This window comes from Eretmochelys imbricata, chromosome 3 (genome assembly GCF_965152235.1).
Source record: "Eretmochelys imbricata isolate rEreImb1 chromosome 3, rEreImb1.hap1, whole genome shotgun sequence".
NCBI lineage: Eukaryota > Metazoa > Chordata > Testudines > Cheloniidae > Eretmochelys > Eretmochelys imbricata.
In genome coordinates this window covers 174,422,862-174,445,667 of record NC_135574.1, presented here as the reverse complement: position 1 = coordinate 174,445,667, position 22,806 = coordinate 174,422,862, and the positions used below count along the sequence as shown (strand labels likewise).

The 22,806-nt window shown below is 47.8% G+C and overlaps 1 protein-coding gene across 6 annotated transcripts in view; it reads left to right on the top strand.

Annotated features, from left to right (window-relative positions):
- The first annotated feature begins 1,930 nt into the window (after positions 1–1,930).
- Positions 1,931–22,806, top strand: part of SRBD1 (S1 RNA binding domain 1) — a 229,834-nt gene continuing 208,958 nt past the window's right edge. For 2 of the 6 annotated variants that reach the window (XM_077813865.1, XM_077813859.1), the window contains exons 1-2: positions 1,931–2,111; positions 3,509–3,669. The gene's annotated coding sequence lies outside the window, so the exon portion shown is untranslated. Of the gene's footprint in view, positions 2,196–2,822; positions 2,968–3,508; positions 3,670–22,666; positions 22,686–22,806 lie in introns of those variants that run through there. The other 4 variants (XM_077813861.1, XM_077813860.1, XM_077813864.1 and 1 more) reach the window with 4 other exon arrangements.

Here is a 22,806-nt window from a genome sequence, read left to right as displayed (position 1 = left end):
CACCAAGCCCCACTCCCCCAGCATCCAGACCCCCAAGCTGAGGCCCCCATACCCAGACCCCTCTGCTGAGACCCAAACACTTTCACCTGGAAGACCCTGTACCTGGAACCCCCCTAACGAGCCTCTGTGTATCTAGATTCCCCCAAACCTAGACCCCCTACTGAGCTGCCTGCACCCAGATTGTCCCACACAGAATCCTCTTACCTCACACCTGGATCCCCCCACACCAAGCCCCATCCACATTTGAATCTTGCCTGGTTGAGCCTGCCTGTCCCACACCTGGTGCACCTGGCGCAGAGGGTGAGGGTCCCAGGGTGTTTCTGGGGCAGGCTCGGGCCTTGTGCTGTGTCAGGGTAGGGTGCAGCCTCATCACTGAGTCCGTGTCCCCAGGGTTCGGGGTGGGGAGGCTCCAGGGTGATCTCCCACCTTCAAGCAGCCAGCGGCCTGTGCTCCCCACTGCTATGCTGTAGCCTCTGCATTTATTTATTGGCAAATAAAACTTGCAGAATTTTAAAATATCGTGCACCGAATTTTTAATTTTTGGGCGCAGAATGCCCTCAGGAATAAGCTTCCCCACAGCTTGAGTTCCAGCTTTGTATTGCTTAGGCGGGACTACAGCTGTACAGCACACAGAGACATCTAGTGGCTGAATGCAAATCTGAATCTTTCAGACATTGATTAGGCTAAGACAGGGTGGGCAATAATTTTCACAGGGGGGCCATGCCACGAATTTTGGTAAGTCATCACGGGCCGCACATTTCTACTATATTAATGGAGGGGGTGCAGGGTCTGGGAGGGTGTTTGGGTGCAGGAGGGAGCTCTGGGCTGGTGCAGAGTGTTGGAGTGCAGAAGAGCGTGAGGGGTGTGGGATCTGGGAGGGAGTTTGGTGCAGGAGTGGGCTGCAGGCTGGGGCAAGGGGTTGGGGTGCAGGAGGCGGTGCAAGGTGCAGGTTCTGGCCAGGAGGCCCTCACAACAGGTGGCTCCTGGCCGGCGGCGCAGCAGGGCTCAGGCAGGCTGCCTGCTTGCTATGGCCCCACGCCGTTCCCGGAAGTGGCCGGCTGCTACTTGCACGTCTCTGTGCACACCTTGGGGGACAGGGGGTAGCATGTATCCATGCGCTGCCCGCACCCGCAAGCAGTTTCCAGCCGAAGGGAGCTGTGAGGACAGTGCTGGGGGCAGCGCAGTGTGTTGAGCCACCTTCCCCCCCAGCCAGGGGCGCGCAGAGACATGCCAGCAGCTGCTGGAAGTGGCATGGGGCCCATGGTGGGCAGGCAGCCTGCCTGAGTGCCCTCCTGAGCCGTGGGACTTTTAGTGGCCCAGAGAGGGGGCAGCCAAAAAGCCTGGCAGGCCGGACAGAAATGTTAGATGAGCTGGATCCAGCCCGTGGCTGTATTTTGCCCACTCCTGGACTAAGGTATGAATAAGGCTCTGCCAGCCCTGTCTATGCTGAGCCATGCTTTGCATGAACTGTATAACTGCAAATAAACACATTACACTCTTGAAGTAAATAATAGTGGGGTTAGCAGGGGCATGAAGGGCTATAAAAGGAGGGTGCCAACTACTGGAATACGCTTGTTTGGGAGGGGGATTGCACCTGATACATAAAGACAGCATGGACGGGGAAGGACTGGACAGGAGCTGGACTGGACCACGGTGAAAGCGCTACAGGGGACCGGAGTTGGTGAAGCAGGTGTCCCCGCTTTGCGTTCAAGCGGAACTTTGCCTTCAAAGAAGATGTCCGGCAGAACTACCCCTCGAACGACAGCTCCTTGCAGCCCAGTCCCGGCGAGCTGCTCCCGCGGCAGGCGGTGTCGGGGGCGCAACAGCCCTCCCCAGCCCGGAACGGCTGGCGGGGCGGGGCTGCTAAGAACTCAGCGCCCAGCCCGAGCCGGGGCTCCCGGGAACCAAACCCAGGGCGGCGCCGGCAGCCGGGCCACGCTCGGCCCGGCCGCGGATTGGCGCCGCGCTTGTTCCTTCCGGGGCCGCTCGGCCGCCGCTTCCTGCTCCTCCCCTTGCGCGGCTGGACTAGGCCCGGCAGCCGCGGCCTGGTTGGCGGCCCTTTCAAACCCAGCCCCGGCTCCAGCCGCCGCCAGCAGCAGCAAGGGGGACCGGTGCGTGAGCCGGTGCCGGGAGCGGGCAGAGGGGAGCGGGCTGGCGCCGGCGCCGGGCGGCCAGGAAGGGTCCGACGCAGCGGGGTGAGCTGGAGGCGGCTGCTGGCCTCTCAGCCCGGTGACTGCAGAGGGGACGAAGCTCTCCGGTGGAAACGAGTGGGGGCTCCGCGCTGCCGCTCACCCTGCCACCGCGCACCCCGCCCGCAGCCGCCGCGGCCAGGGGAGCCCGCGGGCTGCGCTGTCTCCGGCTTGCGGGGCGCAGAGCGCTGGCGGCTCGGAGGGGAGCGGGCAGCCCCCGCTGTGCCACCTGCAGGAGGGAAGGGGGCACCTCGGAGTGGGGGGTGGTTAAGGGGAGTGTTGATTAACACGGCCTGGCCCCCCCCCCCATCACACGACCGCGAAAAATCTGTTCTGGACCCTGGGCCAGCCGGAAGCAGGTTCTGCTGATGGGGCAACGGTTGCTATTTACCCGCCATCACACACTTAACAATAGTGGAAAATGAATTTTGTTCTTGGCATGACAAGCGGTGCAGTGGTTACCAACCCGCAAAAAGACACACTGCTCCGTTATCTCTGAGAGAAATGCAAGCCACTGAATTAAACTAATTGAAAGGGGATTTTAGTGCATAGACCTGGGTTCTATACCTGACTCTGCTACTTGCCTGCTGGATGACCTTGAGGAAATAATTTTCTTCTCTCTCTCTGCCTCAGTTTCCCCATCTGTTAAATGGGAATGCTGATATTGACCTCCTTTGTAAAGTGCTTTGAGATCTATGGACCAAAAGTGCTATATACAACCTAGGTGGTCGTGGTGGTGGTAAATATTTGTCCAGGTTTGGACTTCATTGTGTTTGAGGTATTATCCTCTGTCCACTTTTCAGTTGTTATCATCCTTCTTCTCATTCAGTGACAGGTTGCTACATAGTATGGGGCTATATCTCACCTGTCACATGGAGGAGTGGGGTCATGGGGGGTGGGTTAGGGGAGTACTTATTACAGAGTTCACTGCCCTGATGATGCACAGCTAAGAATCTGTTCTCATTCCTGGCCTAGCCAGGAGTACTTTCTGATGATGATTTATTGGTGTAGCAACAATTGCTGTTTAACCCCAGCCATGCATATAACAACAGTAGTGCAAAGTGAATTTTATTATTGGCATGACCAGTTGTGCATGCTCTTTGCTCACAGCTACTGGGAGCAAATTGGGGATGGGGGGAGCACGTTCTATGTCACACTGGCATTTTTCCCTTCCAGCTGTGCTTCCTTCCAGCTCCTGGGAACCCTTGTCTCTCCCCCTCCAGACTGCTTTGGGTGCTCTTTAGCTGTTCACCCCACCCTGTATGTCTGTCCTGTCCTCGTCAGCTGTGTAACCCTCATCTTTCTCTCTCTCCCTCCAGTTGGTACTGGGGCCCTTCAGATTTCTACTTCTCATGTTGCCCCCAAGCACCTTTGACTTGTTTTCTCCAGTGGCGTTTGCGTACCCTGGCTATCGACTCCACCAGCTTTTGTGTGCAAAGTTGCTGGCAGTTTTGCAGGATCTGGCCCTAGGAGGACTCTGGTAAGTTCATCCACCCCCCCCCCCCCCCCCGAATTCTAATTTTTAATGGTCCAAAAATGGAATGGCCAGGAAAACCTGACAGCATTGATATCAGAACAAAGTTTTCCAGCAGCAGTAGTGTGAGTCGTGTTTTCTGCTTGTTGTTGGCTGTGTGGTCCTCACACCTCTTGAGTTTCTCTTCCCACAGCTTCTTCCCACGCTGACTCTAGAATGCAATGGAGTTGCCTTAAAATGATGAAAATAAATGGCAGCAACTATACATATTGTGTAGAGCTGGACTATTTTGTTGGTATTAACAATGTGGTAAAAAATTACTTCCCCCCCCCCCCCCCGCAGAATCCATGGTTTTTTTTTTTCCAGGTATTGTAACAACCTACTACTCAGCTCTTGCTGTGTTGGTTAAAGTTTGTTTTGGGGCTGTCTTGGGCAAACTTAAAACTCCTCTCAAAGCCCAGTCACTAAATGTTGCTATTATTAATATTCTGTTGCCTTCACTCAGGGCTGTCCTTACCATGAGGCGAACTGAGGCGGCCGCCTCAGGTGCCAGACTGGGCCGGGGGGGTCCCCACTAGGACCCAGAGTGCAGAAAATTGTGTCTGCTGCTGGTGCATATGTGTTCTCTCTGCTCTAGATGCACAGAGATGGTGGAATGCTGTGCTGGAAGGCACAAGAGACATAACATGCAGGCAGGAGAAAAGGTGAGAGGGAATAACAGAAAGCAGCAGGAGCTGCAGGCAGAGAGAGGAGGAGGAGCCTCTTATGTACCTCTTTAGCACCCCTAGGAGCCTGGACTGATTAACACCAGCTTCTCAGGGAGCTTCCTGTTTCCTGCTGCTTCCCTGAACCCGCTTGAGGAGAACAGGCAGTAAACTGAAGTAGTAGGAGCCAGTTAGGCCCTTAAGACGCTGATATCTTCCCTCACTCAGGCTCTGCTACCAGTCTGCTTATTTGTCCCCTTCAAATGAGTGTTGAGAGCCACTATAGCTGGGACAGAACAGCAGTCATGAGTGAAAGAAGAAAACGCCCCTCTGGGGGAGTATTCAGAAAAAGAAAGCAAAGGAAGCTTTTCTATCTAAGCAGGAAGGAGCTCTCTTAAGATACATAGACACAAATGTTCATGGTGAGCCTTCTGGCCCCGGTGAGGATGTGAGTGGTGAGGAGATGCCTGATCTTCCAGTTAGTCAGAGTGCAGGTGACCTGGCAGCTACTGCAGCATCCATATCTCCATCTCAAATGGATGTAACCGTGCATATTCCTGAAGAAAAGTGTAGATTGGAGAAGAGTGTGGTGGAGGCGCAAGAAATAGCTGCTGCTGAGTTTAGTTCCTTAAGTCTAGATGATCCAGGACTGTGGACCCACTTGAGCAGTAGCCTGAGAGACTTCCTTGTACTACGTGGCTACAGCATGTGAAAAACTTCATGTCCCCCAAAGTCAATGAACATAGAAGTTTCCATCCAATACGTTACTGGCATGAAATCCCCAATGGTGACAAAGTTGAAGAGGCCATGGCTTCAAGTACTCATAAAAACCCAGAATGCTGCATACTGTTTTTGTTGCAAACTCTTCCAGTCTAATATTCCAGCGACATTGGGTTCTACAGGAAAAAAGGACTGGAAAAATCTGGCTAGAAATCTGGCATGCCATGAGAAAGCAGCAGATCACCAGAGAGCATTCCATAGGTGGAAAGAGCTTGAGATGAGACTAAGGTTAAAGGCCACGATAGATGATCAGCATCAAGAGAAGATTGCATCAGAGTCTCTTTACTGGCAAAATGTTCTGAAAAGGCTCATTGCCATTGTGAGAATGCTTGCTACCCAAAACCTAGCACTGCGTGGCACTTCAGATCAGCCATATCTGCCAAACAATGGAAACTTCCTTAAAATTGTGGAGCTGATGGCTGAGTTTGATGCTGTACTCCAGGAGCATCTAAGAAGAGTCACCACACAAGAAATGTGTACACACCACTACTTTGGAAAAACAATTCAAAATGAGATCATACAGTTTCTGGCAACAAAAGTCAAACAGAAGATTGTGGCAGATCTGAAGTCAGCAAGACATTACTCTGTTATTCTGGACTGCACACCTGACATCAGCCATACGGAACAAATGACTTTAATGGTGCATTTTGTAACAACAACAGAACCGAGTGAAAATGTCCCTGCAATGGTGACTGTCAGAGAGCATTTTCTAGAATGTATTGACATTGATGATACTACAGGAGCTGGTATGACAAATGTGCTTCTTAAAAAGCTGGAAGATACAGGAATTGCGATATCTGGCATGAGAGGTCAGGGCCGTGATAGTGGTGCCAACATGAGAGGAAAGAACAGAGGAGTGCAGACACGGATCCGAGAGTTAAACTCTCGAGGTTTTTTTGTCCCCTGCAGTTCTCATTCATTGAACTTGGTGGTCAGTGATGCAGCATCAGCTTCTAGTGAGGCTGCTGAATTTTTTGATGTAATTCAAAGTATCTATGTATTTTTTTTTTCTGCATCAACTCATTGATGGCAAATTTTGAAGCAACATCTGGGAACATCCTCTCTGACACTGAATCCACTGAGTGCTCCAGGATGGGAAAGTCAAGTGGAGGCGATAAAGCCTATCAAACACCAGACTGGGAAGATAGATGATGCCACAGTTGCCGTTATGGAGGATAATGCTATGAGAGGAACTGTTCGTGGGAGAACAGTGGCAGAGGGAAATGGAACCACCGGAAACATACATAACTTCAAATTTCTTTGTGGCTTAGTGTTGTGGCATGACATACTGTTTGAAATAAATGTTGTAAGCAAGAAACTCCAAGGTGTTGACCTTGATATATCTGGAGCAATGGAACAACTGGACAAAGCAAAGTCATACCTACAGTCTTATCGGTCAGATGAGGGATTTCAAAATGTTCTGAAGAGTGCACAGAAGTTGGCAGAGGAACTTCACACTGAAGCTATTTTCCCACCCATTCAAGAATAGAAGTGTCACCGAAGATTACGAGGCACGGGATAATCCCATAAGAGACCCCAAACAACAATTCAAAGTTGAATTCTTTAACCAGGTGCTCTAGATTGTGCAATACAGTCAGCTGAAGAACGTTTCATGCAGCTCATGGAACACAGCAATGTATTTGGGATGTTGTATGATATCCAAAACTCCTCACTTTACCTGAAGAAGACCTACACCAGCAATGCAGGGCACTAGAGACAGTGTTGACACATGATGACATGCGCGATATTGATGCTCTATGCTCCACAATGACACAGGAGAGGCTGGTCGGCCTTGCAACCATCTCAGTAGAGCATGAGCTGGCCAAGACTGTGGACCTTCAGCAGGAAGCAGTTCAAATCTTTGCAACCAAGAAGGCACAGAAAGCACCACTTTGATTATTCAAACAGATAAAAGTGCTAGTGTTTACTATGCAGACAAGAACATTTTCTGTTCAGGTGTTTGAAAGTTAACTTAAGAGTTACTTAAAATTTTTGAACAAGGCATTTTAAGTTGTTAGTTCTCCTTTATTGGGGTAGGTAGCAGAGCAGTACCATGAGAGGAGTAGAACAGGAAGAAGGAAGAATTGAGACCTTTCGAAGTTTTGGCCCAAGCGAGGGGGCATGGGGGCGTCATTTGAGCTTCCCGCCTCAGGTGCTAAAATGTTGTGGTCCGGCCCTGCCTTCCCTGCTGTACAGGCAGGATGACTGGTGAATTCCGTTCGTTGAGGATTAGCAAAGACTTGGGAGCTTCCTGCATAGGCAGACCTGCAAAATAGTGTCCTTTGTAGGGAAAATATACTTTTGGATTAGTTGGAAGACAGTTTTAAAACATCTCCCTCTTTGCTGGTGAAGGATTTTGGTATGATTGTTTCAATGAGAAAAAATATCATTCTCCTTGGTTTTTGAAGTGTCATGGTTTCAAACTGAGACAGCCCAGCCAAGTGAATAGAGCTTGTAAGGTGCAAAATCGAATTACTACTGACAGATTTTCTTTGTTTTTTCCCCTTTAAAATTTCCTGGGAAATTAAATGCCAAAACATATGCATCATCAAGGTTATGAGATCGAGGACTCAACAGTCATGAAATTTCAAAATATAAGGTTGCGGTAGTTAAATTAACTTGACCATGTTGCAGAAATGTAATACTTTCCATAACTCCTAACTCTGGTTAAATGTGAACCTTAGTGTATTACTGTTTATTAGAGTATACCATATAAAATATACAGGATGTTAACACTGCAAGGGCAACCTTTGGGTTTGAAATTCTTGACTATATTGTACTAGATAACAAGACTTAGCGTTGCATTAATGCTAGCTTTTTGCATTTAATCATTTCTAAACTAATGTAAGTTTAGCCACTAGAAGTTGCTTTTTCACCATTCAACAAGCAACTGACTGACACGGGGAGCATTTCCTTTCCGTTCACATGTGACTGACTTGGCTGTAGTCCTGCCACATGTCAAAAAATATTTTCTTAACCATTTTGGAGTCACAGAATTGTAGGCATGGAAGGGACCTCGAGGGGTCCTCCAGTCCAGACCCTTGGACTCAAGGTAGGACAAAGTATTATCTAGACCATCCCTGACAGGTGTTTGTCTAGCCTGCTCTTAAAAATCTCCAATGATGAAGATACCACAACCTCCCTAGGCAATTTATTCCAGTGCTTAACCACCCTGACAGGAAATTTTTACTAATGTCCAACCTAAACTGCCCTTGCTGCAATTTAAGCCCATTGCTTCTTGTCCTATCCTCAGAGGTTAAGGAGAATAATTTTTCTCCCTTCTCCTTGTAACAACCTTGTACGTACTTAAAAACGGTTATCATGTCCCCTCTTAGTCTTCTACAGACTAAAGAAATCCAATGTTTTCAATCTTCCCTCATAGGTCAGTGTGGAGTAGAGCGGAAGAATTACGTCTTATGTCTTGCTTACAACACTCCTGCTAGTACATCCCCAAATTGTATTCGCATTCTTTTGTGATGGTGTTGCGCTATCTGTGTAATATAAAGAGGCCCCCAAAGGCCAATCCTGTTTATGGTCTACATGCCTTCCTTCACGCCTCTTCTTCTGCACCCCAGCCCTATCTGTGAGTGTTTGTGTGCGCATGTTTGGGGGAGAAAATCTGCGTTCAGTTTTCAGGCCATAAACTGATCTCCAGGTGCGCAATCACTTCTTCTCAGTATGCTTTGCATGAACTGAGTTAAGACATCATCGATCATAAGTAGTTATGAAGGACTAAAAGAATGCACCACTGTCTGTGTTGTATTCCATAGATTTGAATTCCAGCATTTATCTGCATGCATTTCAGCTATATTCATTGTGTTATGTACTGCTGTATTGAATGGAGGAGGGATTGGGTGGAGCAGCATGGCAGAGCGGTGACAGTAATATGAAGAGACGTGTATGAGTACCTTGAGAGATCAAGTATGCTTCATGGTAGTGCTGTGTATTGTAGGCTATGTTCGCAGAGGTGAACACAAGTGTCTTCTTATCATTGGGATTGTCAGCAGTCTGGTGACATGTGTCTGGTCTCCAGTGCTTAGTGAGGGTAAGTGAAGGAAATATCTCAGAAGAAATGCTCTGGGCAAGCATGAAGGAGTGGTAACATTTTGCAAGTCTAGTGTGGTTTGTGTAGATTAGGCTCAGTGTTTGAGTGTAGGCCGTGTGTAAGTCGCAGCTGTTTGCTATACCTGACTTAAACCCAGTGTAACTCACATCAGGTCGGTGTGGTACTATGTACCCCTCTGCAGATGGGTTGGCCACACAGGTTGATGAACATTTGCAGACTTGGATTAAAGAGATGAGTCTTTCAGTTCAGGCAGTAGAGGCTCATTGAAAAAAATGCAGAGTTCCAGGTTCAATCCTTGTTGCTGATGACCTCTTCCCCAGGGCGTGGCACTACGCTAAGTTTTGCCTCAGTAAAGAGAGGATGTTAAAATTTGTCTTCCAAGTGTTCACGTGCTCTGTTCCACAGGTGTTCTGTAACATCTTTGAGAGTAGAATGCTAGTACGTGTGTTGTTGGTGTGCTGGGGGCAGGATTGATTTTTGCATTGTGGGGGTGGCAAGTGACTTAATTCTTTCACTTCCTCGTTTTCAGAAGTTTAAATTTAGCTCATCTGGAAGGTGTTGAGGCATCAGTGAGGAGCCTTAAATCTGCAGTAACAAAGTTTTGGCAGATTTAATCTACTTTGTTTTAAAAAGGTTCAAGGCTAAATCATTTTTAACATCTGTGTTCTAGATTAGGTAGAGATTTAGCTACCGATTCTCCTCTCACTTATAGATGAATCAAACAGAATTCAATGGAAACTGAATTGTACCCTTATTAAACTAGTATAAGAGGCAAATCTGATCCATAGACTAACGCACAGTTGGGGGATGGTAAAACTTTAAAGTGGAATTTAGCAAAATCAAAAAAGTGAAAATAGTTTTGTTCCATCTCTTTTAGTGTCATTAACTTCTTAAATGAGTTGTACAGGCAAAATTATTTTCTTGTGTTTAAAATGTATGGATTATGGCATTTCAGATTAAATGGTGTAAAAATTCAGATTTTTGTAAAAGTATGTCTTTTTCACCCTTTCGGTATGTCTGGGAATAGCAAGAGAGACAAGGTGGGTGAGGTAATATCTTTTATTGAACAAACTTGTGTTAGAGAGAGAGAGACAAGCTTTCGAGCCACATTCTTCTTCAAACCTGGGAAAGGTACTCCAAGCATCACAGCTACATGCAAGGTGGAACACATTGTTCAGCATAAGTACTTAGCACATATTCTAAGGGACCGGTCAAGGTAGAGTGGCCCATTAACACCTCTGCAATTAAAAGACAAACAGAGGGGGTTAATGGGTTACAGATTGCTGTAATAAGCAATACATCCAGTAGTTCTGTTCAGTCCATGACTTTTCGTGTCTAGCAGAGTTATGAATTTAAGCTCCCAGGCTCATCTTTTGAAAGTGTTGGGCAGGTTTCCTTTGAGGATGAGAACTGATAGGTCAGACACAGAGTGATTTCTCTGTGAAAAGAAAAGGAGTACTTGTGGCACCTTAGAGACTAACACATTTATTTGAGCACAAGTGTCATAAATATAAAGGGAAGGGTAAACCCCTTTGAAATCCCTCCTGGCCAGGGGAAAGCTCCTCTCACCTGTAAAGGATTAAGAAGCTAAAGGTAACCTTGCTGGCACCTGACCAAAATGACCAATGAGGAGACAAGATACTTTCAAAAGCTGGGAGGAGGGAGAGAAACAAAGGGTCTGTGTGTCTGTCTATAGTCTGTCTTTGTCGGGGATAGACCAGGAATGGAGTCTTAGAACTTTTAGTAAGTAATCTAGCTAGGTATGTGTTAGATTATGATTTCTTTAAATGTCTGAGAAAAGAATTGTGCTGAATAGAATAACTATTTCTGTCTGTGTATCTTTTTTGTAACTTAAGGTTTTGCCTAGAGGGGTTCTCTATGTTTTTGAATCTAATTACCCTGCAAGATATCTACCATCCTGATTTTACAGGGGGGATTTCTTCATTTCTGTTTACTTCTATTTTTATTAAAAGTCTTCTTGTAAGAAACTGAATGCTTTTTCATTGTTCTCAGATCCAAGGGTTGGGTCTGTGGTCACCTATGCAAATTGGTGAGGCTTTTTATCCAACATTTCCCAGGAAAGGGGGGGTGCAAGTGTTGGGAGGATTGTTCATTGTTCTTAAGATCCAAGGGTCTGGGTCTGTAGTCACCTAGGCAAATTGGTGAGGCTTTTTACCAAACCTTGTCCAGGAAGTGGGGTGCAAGGTTTTGGGAAGTATTTTGGGGGGAAGGACGCGTCCAAACAGCTCTTCCCCAGTAACCAGTATTAGTTTGGTGGTGGTAGCGGCCAGTCCAAGGACAACGGGTGGAATGTTTTGTACCTTGGGGAAGTTTTGACCTAAGCTGGTAAAGATAAGCTTAGGAGGTTTTTCATGCAGGTCCCCACATCTGTACCCTAGAGTTCAGAGTGGGGGAGGAACCTTGACAATAAGCTTTTGCAATGAAGTGAGCTGTAGCTTACGAAAGCTTATGCTCAAATAAATGTGTTAGTCTCTAAGGTGCCACAAGTACTCCTTTTCTTTTTGCGGATACAGACTAACACGGCTGGTACTCTGAAATCTGTGAAAAGTGTTCACCCACAGGTGATAGGGTATTTTTGGTCTTTTAAAATTTTCCTGTCTGAGTTTATTGGAGAGTGTAGTGATTGTCCGGATTCAGGCACATAGTTGTTGTTGGGGCATTTAGTGCCCCGGATGAGGTACACCACATGTTGTGATAGGCATGTGTAAGATCCGTAGATCTTGAAAGTTGTGTTGTGAGGTGTGTTGATCATTGTAGCAGTGGAGATATGTCTGTAGGTTTTGCATCTGTTTTTGCATCTGCTTTGAGTTGGTGTGTCCTGGATTGTGAGGAACTTGTTTCTGATGATGAGCTTGGCGTGGTTGGGGGATTATTTGAAGGCCAGAAGAGGGAGTTTAGGAAAGAATTTATTTCAGGATGGGATCTTCATTGAGTATGGGTTGTAGTTGTTTGCTGATACCCCCCTCTGGGTTCCAGTGTGGGGTGGTAGGTGATAACTAGGGATGTGTAGTCAGAGAGGGTTTTATTTCTGTATTGAAGCAGGGGTATTTGGGTGGCCGGTTGCATGATGCAATCTATTTCTCTGGTGGAGTGTCCTTTTTTGTTGAAGTCCGGTTTAAGTGACTTCAGGTGCACATCCCAGACTTCCTCCTTGGAGCATATTCAATGGTATCTGTGTGCCTGCCTATAGATAACAGATTTCTTGGGGTCTTTGGGGTGGTTGCTGGATCTATGTAGGTGTGATGATCCATGGACTTCTGGTATGTAATAGTCTGTAGAGTTCCATTTTTTAAGCTGATTGTGGCGTCCAGGAAGTTGATGCTAGTGAGGGAGTGTTCCAGAGAGAGTTGAATGGACAAGTGGTGGTTGTTGAAGTTGTGGTGGAAATCTATGAGGGGGTTTAAGCTGTCAGTCCAGAGGAATGAAAATATCATCTATGCTAAACAATCTCTTCCACTTTGCATTTAGCTGTGATGTTTGGAGTACTTTCCCCAGACCTGAAGAAGAGCTCTGTGTGTTCAAAAGTTTCTCCAACAGAAGTTGGTCCAATAAAAGATATTACCTCACCCACCTTGTCTCTCTAATATCCTGGGACTGACAAGGTTGCATCTACACTGGGAATAGCAAAGCATTTACTTTTTTGAATACTAGTCAAAAGAGTAATATTCTGTGAGACAGATACGATGTCATGATATTGCAATGTAGCATCATTGTATCATGCTGTGATTAGGGAGATTTCCTTGGAGGGGGATGAAAGTATTTTTTGTCCTGTGTTTTATAAACACCAGCAGACTGACCAGCTGAGCTGGCAATGTAGAGAGCAGAGTGGCAATCCATGCACTTCATCCCACCATGTGCCTGCCCTGCCCCAGCCCCCGCTAGGGCTGTTGCATGCTGACATCATTCCTGCCCTGCCTTCAGATTTCCAGTTAAGCTCATCATGAAAGAGTGTCTAGCATCTACTTATAGGTAAAGGAAAACTTGATGCACAAAAGGTTTTAAACAGAGTCCTGAATAAATTGAACCCAGTCAGAGCCAAGTATCTGTGGAAGGCAGTGCTTTGGGTTTGGTGGTTAAGCATTTGAATGGCAGCTTTTAACTATTGTTAAAGGGCCTCTGTCTTCTCAGTGGCACATTTCCTGAAGGTGGGGGAATACAGCATCTCTCCGACTGTTGCTATGGATGTCTGAATCTGGAGAAACCTGGGCTGGAAAATGGGGTATGCAATCTTGGATTGGAGATGGGGGAGATGAGGTACACTAGCTTTCTTCCTCCGGATAGAGCAGCGCAAGGTTGTTACACAGACCAAGTTGCTCAGAGAAGGAGATTGCGTTGGAAAACATTACGTGTCTCACTTCCTCCTCTGTAACTAAGCTGAGTTACACTACCTTTCTGGGTCCTGTAAAATATTCAGAGGAGATATTGCTATGTGAACTGTTTCTTCTGTTTTCATCTGATTCTTTCTCAATTTTTATTTTTTTAAGGCATCTACTGTTGTGTGGGTGTTTCACACATCCTGTCCTTAAGGAGAGCAAAATACTTTCACCTTGAAGGGGAGATATGGAAGCATAGGCGCTGACTCCTTGGGTCTCCAGGTGCTTAGCACTCACTGGCAATAGAGCTGCAGCCCCAGCCAGGGATCAATAGTTCCTAAGCAACCCCTCCCCCGCTGATCAGCTAGTAGACAGCTGTGTTCATCACGTAGCAGCTGTTCAACTTTTGTGGCCCCTGGGCTTGCTGCAGCAGAGGCTGACCCAGCCCTGGTTCAGCCCCCTGTGGGGGGTAGGGCCCGTCCTCCAGAAGCCTTAGGGAGCTGCTCCACTGCTCCAGCCAGGGGTAGGTGTGGGTGAGCAGGGAGCGCAGGCTGGGCTCCCTCTGCTCTGTGGAAGACCAGCCTGATCAGCAGCGGTGAGACCCTGCTTACCTGGGTCACCCTGCCTTATACTACTTTCTACACATACTTGGGGCTCAAACTACAGCTCTGATCCTGATATTACTCTCTCGGGATCAATCGTGTGGATAATTTTCACCACCCACTTCCCTTTTGGGGAAGCAATAATTAAAAAGCTATTGTCGGACTGGGGTAGAATTTATGGTCCAAATTTAGGTCATTTGATCAAGAGGTTCCCAATATATGTCCTCCCATTGCATTATGAGCTTCTTTTAATTTTCAAAGTACTCTAAAATCCACATACAAAATGAGATTATCTAGGACAGGGGTAGGCAACCTATGGCACGCGTGATTTTCAGTGGCACTCACGCTGCCTGGGTCGTGATCACCAGTCTGGGAGGCTCTGCATTTTAATTTTAAATGAAGCTTCTTAAACATTTTAAAAACCTTATTTACTTTACATACAACAATAGTTTAGTTATATATTATAGACTTATAGAAAGAGACCTTCTAAAAATGTTAAAATGTATTATTGGCATGGGAAACCTTAAATTAGAGTGAATAAATGAAGACTCGGCACACCACTTCTGAAAGGTTGCCGACCCCTGATCTAGGATATTGGTATGCCACAACAGGGGCAATGGTGCAAGTCTGGAATAATTTGGTTCAGGCGTTCCTCAGATACTGTCCCCAGCCCCCCAGAGAAGAAAATTTTAATGTTCCAGTTGCTCTAAAACTGACATGCATAGTGAGATTACCTTGAACAATGGTATTCCACAACTGAAACTGAGGTAGAGGGGAATTCCCATTGAGATGATTGGGTCATTTCACACCACCCAGAGCTAATGTGTTAGACTGTTTATCTCTTTCAAGTGTCCTAATTCATCTGAGCCCACCCCACTGAGGTGAGTGGGCTATTCCACACACCAACAGTACTCCTGTACTGCAGAGGGCTGTGCAGAGCCCCTGGGTTTACACTAGCTCCCTGAAGTAGATACAACGTCTGGGGGTTCCTGCTATTCCTCTTGCTTATTCCGGCTGGTAGATGTGCTCCTCACAGCCGATCAGTTACCATCCTCCTTTCTTCCCATGGCCCTTCCAGCCCTACCTGGTGCATGGTGAAGCCAGGAGGAGGGCAGAGCTGGTAGCTAAAGTGGCCGATCATTCCCCTCCCACAGGTGCCCTCCCATCATTCCCCCCTCCCTAACACCTCTTCCTCAAGAAACAAGGGAAATTAACTGCCCAAAAACATGGTTAATTCAGGTCTTGTTGACGCTACAGTGCCTTTGCCAGTATAAAGAAAAGGAGGACTTGTAGCACCTTAGAGACTAACAAATTTATTTGAGCAAAAGCTTTCGTGAGCTACAGCTCGCTTCATCGGATGCATTCAGTGGAAAATACAGCGGGGAGATTTATATACACAGAGAACATGAAACAATGGGTGTTACCATACACACTGTAACGAGAGTTATCACTTAAGGTGAGCTATTAAGCGGGGGGGGGGGGGGGGGACTTTTGTAGTGAGAATCAAGGTGGGCCATTTCCAGCAGTTGACAAGAACGTCTGAGGAACAGTGGGGGGTGGAGGGGGTGGGGAATAAACATGGGGAAATAGTTTTACTTTGTGTAATGACCCATCCACTCCCAGTCTTTATTCAAGCCTAAGTTAATTATATCCAGTTTGCAAATTAATTCCAATTCAGCAGTCTCTCGTTCGAGTCTGTTTCTGAAGTTTTTTTGTTGAAGAATTGCAACTTTTAGGTCTGTAATCGAGTGACCAAAGAGATTGAAGTGTTCTCCGACTGGTTTTTGAATGTTATAATTCTTAACATCTGATTTGTGACCATTTATTCTTTTACGTGGAGACAGTCCAGTTTGGCCAATATACATGGCAGAGGGGCATTGCTGGCACAGGACGGCCAGTATAGTTATGCCAGCTAGACTCACCCCTGCTTAGTACGCTCTTCAGCTCAAGCAGTGTGTTTCAGGTTCCTGCTGGCACTGCCAGTCTGACGTGCCTTCTCTAGCTTGTCAGACTGGGTTTATATCTGCTGGTGAACCACAGCGCCACTCATTAGACTGATTCCTAGGCTGGTGAACCACCTGTGGTTCATTAATTTTATACCAGTGTAACTCCACTGATTTCATTGGGGCTGTTCCTGATTTACACTGGTACAAGTGAGGAGAGAATCAGGCATAGGCACCGACTCTGTCAGTGCTCCAGGGCTCAAGCACCGATGGAAAAATATAGTGGGGGTGGTCAACACCCACTCGCCACAGCTGTCAGCTGGGCTGCCATTCAGCTGTTCGGCAGCTGGCATGGGCCTCGGGGGAAAGGGTGGAGCAGGGACAGGAAGAGGCAGAGCGAGGGTGGGGCCTTACGGGAGGGGTGGAATGGGGCGGGGCTTTGGGGCAGAGTCGGGGTGGAGCACCCACCAGGAAAAATAAAAGTCAGCACCTATGTATGGAGGGTAAAGCACGGTGTCTGGAGCCTAAACCCCAATGTGTAGTCTCTGCCCACAGGGCATGCACAGCGGGGTTCTCTCCTCGTGAAGTGTGTTACAAAAGGCTATGGTGGACCCACACCAGGGGAGACACTGCAGGATCAAGGTGGAGGTGTAAATTAGAAGAGCTGTGACTCTCTCGTCCTCTGCATGAGTCTTTGAAGGAACCCTCCCATATATAGAATCAGATCCCTAAGGTAGTAAGGAAGGAAAAGGAAAGAGAGTAGTGGACATTTTTCTCATTTACCCTCCAATGTACATCTCCTTAATACCAAAAGCAACCCATGCTTTCCCTCATGCCTCCCGTGACACCTGTTGTGGTGTTTCATTTATCTGGTTACCTTTGTTGTGATGTTGCCTTATGGCTAGGGTGACCATGTGTCCTGTTTTGGCCAGGACAGTCCCTTTTTTAAGCCTTGACCCAGCCATTCCGACTTTTTTGGTAGAACTGGGCATTTGTCCCATTTGATCATCAGTTGGCAAGAGCAAACTGGACAAATGCACAGTTTTGCCAAAAATTGGTGTGCAACCCCTAGCAGGGCATGGAGGAATGTGTGGGGGTGGGGGGGGGGAGCGAGCGGCAATGCCAGCCTCACATAGGAGGGAGGGCTCAGGAAAGTAGCTTGGACCGCTCCGTGCACGGGGGTTAGAAGGGAGCCTCAGGCTGGCGCCGCGTGGATGGGTGGCAGCAGGGCCTTGTGTGTGGGGAGTGAGGGGGGCCACAGGCTGGCCTCGCGTGGGTGGGTGGCAGCAGGGGCTTGTGTGTGGGGAGTGAGGGGGGCCTCCGGCTGGCCCCGTGTGGGTGGGCGGTGGGAGGGCTGTGAGCTAGCCTGTGGGCTGTCCTGTGTTCCCTTTGGGAAAATATGGTCATCCTACTTATGGCAATTACAACAGTGGGATTTTTTCCTGTACACCGTCAAGTTTGGGTTTGATTAACATTCTGTAAGCTAGAATTACAAGACACTGGAGGGACCCATCCAAATAAGAGCAGAACTTGGGATAGGCAGCAAACCATGAACTGCTCTGTCAAGCAGTCAACATGACCAGCATTTCAGATACCCCAGCTCTGGAGTTTCTACAGTTGATGTGTGATTGTGCCTTGAATCTTCCTGTCTCACTTCTATTATCTTCCTGGAAATTATAATTTTTCATACAGACTTAGGGCATGTCGACACTACAGTCTTAAATTGACCTATGTTAGGTCAACTTATGGCCACCACAGTAATTACTGTGGTGGCTGATGTCCACACTACCCTCCTTCTGTCAGTGGTGCACATCCTCCCTACTGGCTGAAGAGGAGCTGTGTGGAGGGCTGAGAGCAATTTTTTGGTTCAAGCCTTTGTTTAAGATGGCCCTTTTCACCCACTGTCTTCTTGCAAGATGGTGAATGACTTGTCTACACTGGCAAGTTTCTGTGCAGTAAAGCAGCTTTTTGCACTCAAACTGCAGACATGTGCACGCTGCCAAGCCACTTTGTGTACAGAAACTCCTCAGTTGCAGCACTGCAAAAAAACCACCTCGGCGAGAGTCGTAAGGCTATTTGTGCAGAGGCTCCAGCGCTCAATGCCAGGGTAGAAATTTCATTGCTTTCTGCGCTGTAATTGGCCTCTGGAGCTGTCCCATAATGCCTCAACTGACTGCTCTGCTCATGGTTTTGAACTTGGCTGTCCTGGAGACATGCGCCCCTCCCCTTTCAAAGCACCGGTTCTGTCAGCCGTTGGGTGCCGTCCTGATCTGCTCCGAGACACAAAGCAAACCATTAATGTGGAATGCTTGTGCTGTTGAACACAGAGGCAGGTCTGTGTTTGTGTGTGAGAGAGAGGGAGAGAGAGAGCCCAGGGAGGAAGATGGGGGCTGATATTGGGGTTCCCCCTGCCTCAGGACTGGTTGCTTCCTGCCGCTCTCTGAACTTACAAGACAGCATGCTGACACACTCTGTCCTCCAAAACACACTGTCTCTCTCCCCCCTCCATATGCGCGCGCACACTCCTGTCACACACACTCCCTCTCCCCCCCCCTTCAGTTGAAAGCCACTGGCAATGTAGTGGGATGCCCATGGAACAATGGGATTGGGAAACGTGCATCATGTGACGCTGTGCCTGCCCCATGAGGCATTGCAAACTCTTCCCAAAGCATCCTGTGGCCAGTTGCACAGTGGGATAGCTACCACAATGCACTGCTGTCTTTGCCATTGCAAGAGCTGTTAATGTGGATGCCCTCCAGCGTCACAAGGAGCACAGTGTGGACACGCCACAGCAGTTTAATTCCAGTGTTTTAATAAAAGTGGTATAACTTGTGGCTCAGAAACTTGCTAGTGTAGACATACCCTTAGTCAGGATCTCTCCCAGGGGCCTAAAGGTGCTGGTGCCTTTGTCATCTTAGGTGAAAGAGAGACAACTTGGGGTTCTTTGCCACTTTCTTTTATAGTCCAGTGAACCTTTGAAGTGGATTCCTTTGCGGGTTACCCTTCAAACTAAAGTTTATTCAAGCAGTAAAGACGGAGACATGGAGTCTGGTGGTGAAGGAGGCTTCATGTTCCTTTTATTTTCCCCACTTCTGTTTGCTGAAATTCAAACTGTTCTTTCTGTTTCCTACCATCTCCTCCTCTTGCTGTTTCAAGAACCTGTTTGCTACTTATATGTAAATTGAGGTAAACATATTTTCCCTTGTTGAGGATAGGCTTGTTTATCAGCTTTTGCCTAGGCAGGGCTTTCTGATTTTGAACTTGTGCTAATAATGTCATACAGGGGGGATTCATAACTTTTCATATACTACTGCTACATATATTTCACCATGATATTATTGGCTGAGGTGTTAGATTTCAAATGATACCTCACAAGGCATATTTCATACCAAGATTATTACAATAGTGTGTAGGCGATGAATACACTTCTGTTTGGTCCACACTAAGCAGAGAAAGCATTTTAAACTGGATTAGTCTGAATCCTTTATTCAAATGTCCAGGTAACAGGAATTTTTTTATAGTGTAGATGAAGATGTATGTGTAGTTGGTTCCACGGTGACTGACCGAAATCTAAAAATGTGCCGCCTTGCCTTCTGCTTTGCTAAATTCTTGGTGGCTCTGCTCCGCCAGCTGTGCTCTGTGCTGTGCTCTGTACTGCACTCTGGGAGGAGTTCACTCTTCGACGGTCATGCTTTTCCCAGCTGCTGTATTAGAATTGGTTATCATTTGTATTACAGTAGAAACTAGGAATGCCAGTTAAGGATTAGGCCCTCGTTGTGCTATGCAGTACAGAAAAGTAGCTAAGAGACAGTTTCTGCTCCAGAGATCTTACGTACTATTGGAACATTACCACCCTTGGGTGGTATTCACAAGGAAAGTGACATGCAAAGCCAATTTTCACTTTAAACATCCAGTGGGGAAAAATGAATCAGAGGACTTGGGGCGGAGTTAGAAACCTCAGCCAGAAGCTGAGAGACAGATACAGGTTGTAGTCCAAGCCCAGTGCTGGGGTACCATGACGAAATTGGGCTTGAGGGAAGTGCTAAGCTTATCTAAGGGTATGTCTACACAGTGCCAGCAGTTATAGCACTGCTCAGAGAGCACAGAAGGGAAAACGCTGTTGAGTGTTCACACTGTGAGCTGCCTGCGCAATAGTGTATTCACACTTGCGGAACTTGCAGCGATATTTGGAGTGGTGCACTCTGGGCACCTCTTTCTCTTGTGCCAGTAAGAGTTGTGGGAAGGCGGAAGGGGTCGTGGGGCATCCTGGGTCCTCTCCCAATGCCCCGTGATGCATTGCTTCACATCCCAGCAATCCCTGTGCTTGCGTCTGCATTTGGCGCCATCTTTCAACGGTTTGTGTACTGCGTGCTCTGCCTCTTCAGTCTGCAGGAATGGATCCCAAACTGTTGACCAGTATGCTGCCCGATCCGACTAACACGTCTTGAGTGGCAGTGGTATTATTCCTTAAACTACAAAGACAAGAGGAGTGCGACATTGATCTCGCCATGTGTAGTAGCTACGACACGAGATTGCTTGTGGCATTCACGGAGGTGCTGACCACACTTTTGGGCTCTGGAAACAAGCACTGAGTGGTGGGATCACATCATCATGCACGTCTGGGATGACGAGCAGTGGCTGCAGAACGTTTGGATGTTGAAAGCCACGTTAATGGAACTATGTGATGAGCTCGCCCCAGCCCTGAGGCGCAAGGACATGAGAATGAGAGCTGCCCTGCCAATGGAGAACCGTGTGGCGATGGCACTGTGGAAGCTGGCTACTCCAGACTGCTACTGATCAGTCGCTGACCAGTTCAGAGTGGGAAAGTCAACTGTTGGACTTGTGTTGATGGAAGCGTGCAGGGCCATCAATTGCATCCTGCTCCGAAAGACCGTGACTCTGGGAAACATGCGTGACGTTATGGATGGCTTTGCACAAATGGGCTTCCCTAACTGCGGAGGGGTGATAGATGGCATGCAAATTCCAATTCTGGCACCAGACCACCTAGCCACCGAGTATATTAATGGGAAGGGGTATTTCTCAATGGTTCTTCAGGCTCTTGTAGGTCATCACGGGTGTTTCACAGACGTTAACGCAGGCTGGTCCAGAAAGGTCCATGATGCATACATCTTTCGGAATACTGACCTGTTCAGGAAGCTGCAAGCAGGGACTTTCTTCACGGACCAGAAGATCACTGTAGGGGAAGTCAAAATGGCCGTTGTGATCCTGGGAGACCCTGCCTACCCCTTAATGCCGTGGCTTTGAAAGCCATACACAGGGCACTTTGACAGCAGTAAGGAGCAGTTCAACAACAGGCTGAGCAAGTGCAGAATGACTGTTGAGTGTGCTTTTGGCCATTTAAAGGCCCACAGGCACTGCCTATATGGGAAGCTGGACCTGGACGATGTCAATATTCCTATGCGTATAACTGCGTGCTGTACACTCCATAATATTTGTGAAGGGAAGGGTGAAAGCTTCACTCAGGGCTGGACTGCTGAGGCTCAGCGCCTGGAGGCTGAATTTGAACAGCCAGAGACCAGGGCTATTAGAGGGGTGCAGTGCCGAACCATAAGGATCAGGGATGCCTTGAGGCAGCAATTTGAAGCCGAAAGCCACTAATATTTGTTGCTGTGCTCGGGAGTGCAGTGCTTGTAATGGTAGGAGGTGATTGTAATTGGTGCAGACGAAGCAATATGAAGGTTTAAGATAGTTGTCTGATGCTTTGCAGGCTCTGTTTGCTTTCAATTAATAGAATAAAGATTTGCTTTCAAACCAACACAATTCTTTTATTAAAAAGCAACTGGAGGAGAGAGACAAACAAAAATACACATCCGCACCGAGGAGGTTGGGGGAGGGGAAGGTTCCAGGAGGAGGTGGGGGATGGTTAAAGATTTCTGTATGTCCAGGGGTCATATCCAACCTTCTCCTTTGGAGTACAGCGCAGCGGGTAGTGGACTTCAGCAGGGCTAAATTACAGGGGGATGGGTGTTGAGTGCCGTGGGTACTGGGAGTCCACAGGGCTGGACTGTGACGGGGCAGGAGTGGAATGCTGCGGGTACAGACTGGAGCCAGGAGGCTGACAAGAGTGCGTTGGCGGTGTCTGGGGGGTGCAAGGGAAAGAGTTTTGTGACTGCAGCTGCAGGGGAGGGCGGGCGCGGAGCTGCTCTGTTTGCAGTGCTAGTAGCGCCTGGAGTGTGTCCGTTTGGCGCTCCGTAACGTTTAAGAGCCGCTCCGTGGCTTCATTCTGGCGTGCTGCGTTCTCCTTTCGGTCCCTCTTCTCGCTGTCCCGCCACTCCTTCAATTCCTGCTTTTTGGCCGCGGAGTGCATCATAACCTCACGCAGAAAGTCCTTTTTAGTTCTTCATGGCTGCTTTCTAATTCTGCACAGCCATTCGGCCGTTGATAACAAAGAGGGAGGCTGGGCTCCCAAGGTCATCTCTGTGAAGCCAAAACGCAACCGTTTACAAAAGCAGTACTGTTTGCAACAGACTGAACACTGATCCAGTGATTTAAAGAACAGCCACTATTCACACACCTGTCACTAACTGGCTGATCCCAGGGAAGCGCACATGAGCCGCAAGACCACCAAAATGGTGAGTAGCCCCAGGGGCAGGGTAAATCAGTGTTCCCGGACCCTACTGTACACTGGGCACATGGCTCTTGGTGAGAGCCAGCACTGTAGCGGGGGCCTGATAATCATTCCTGTCCTTACAT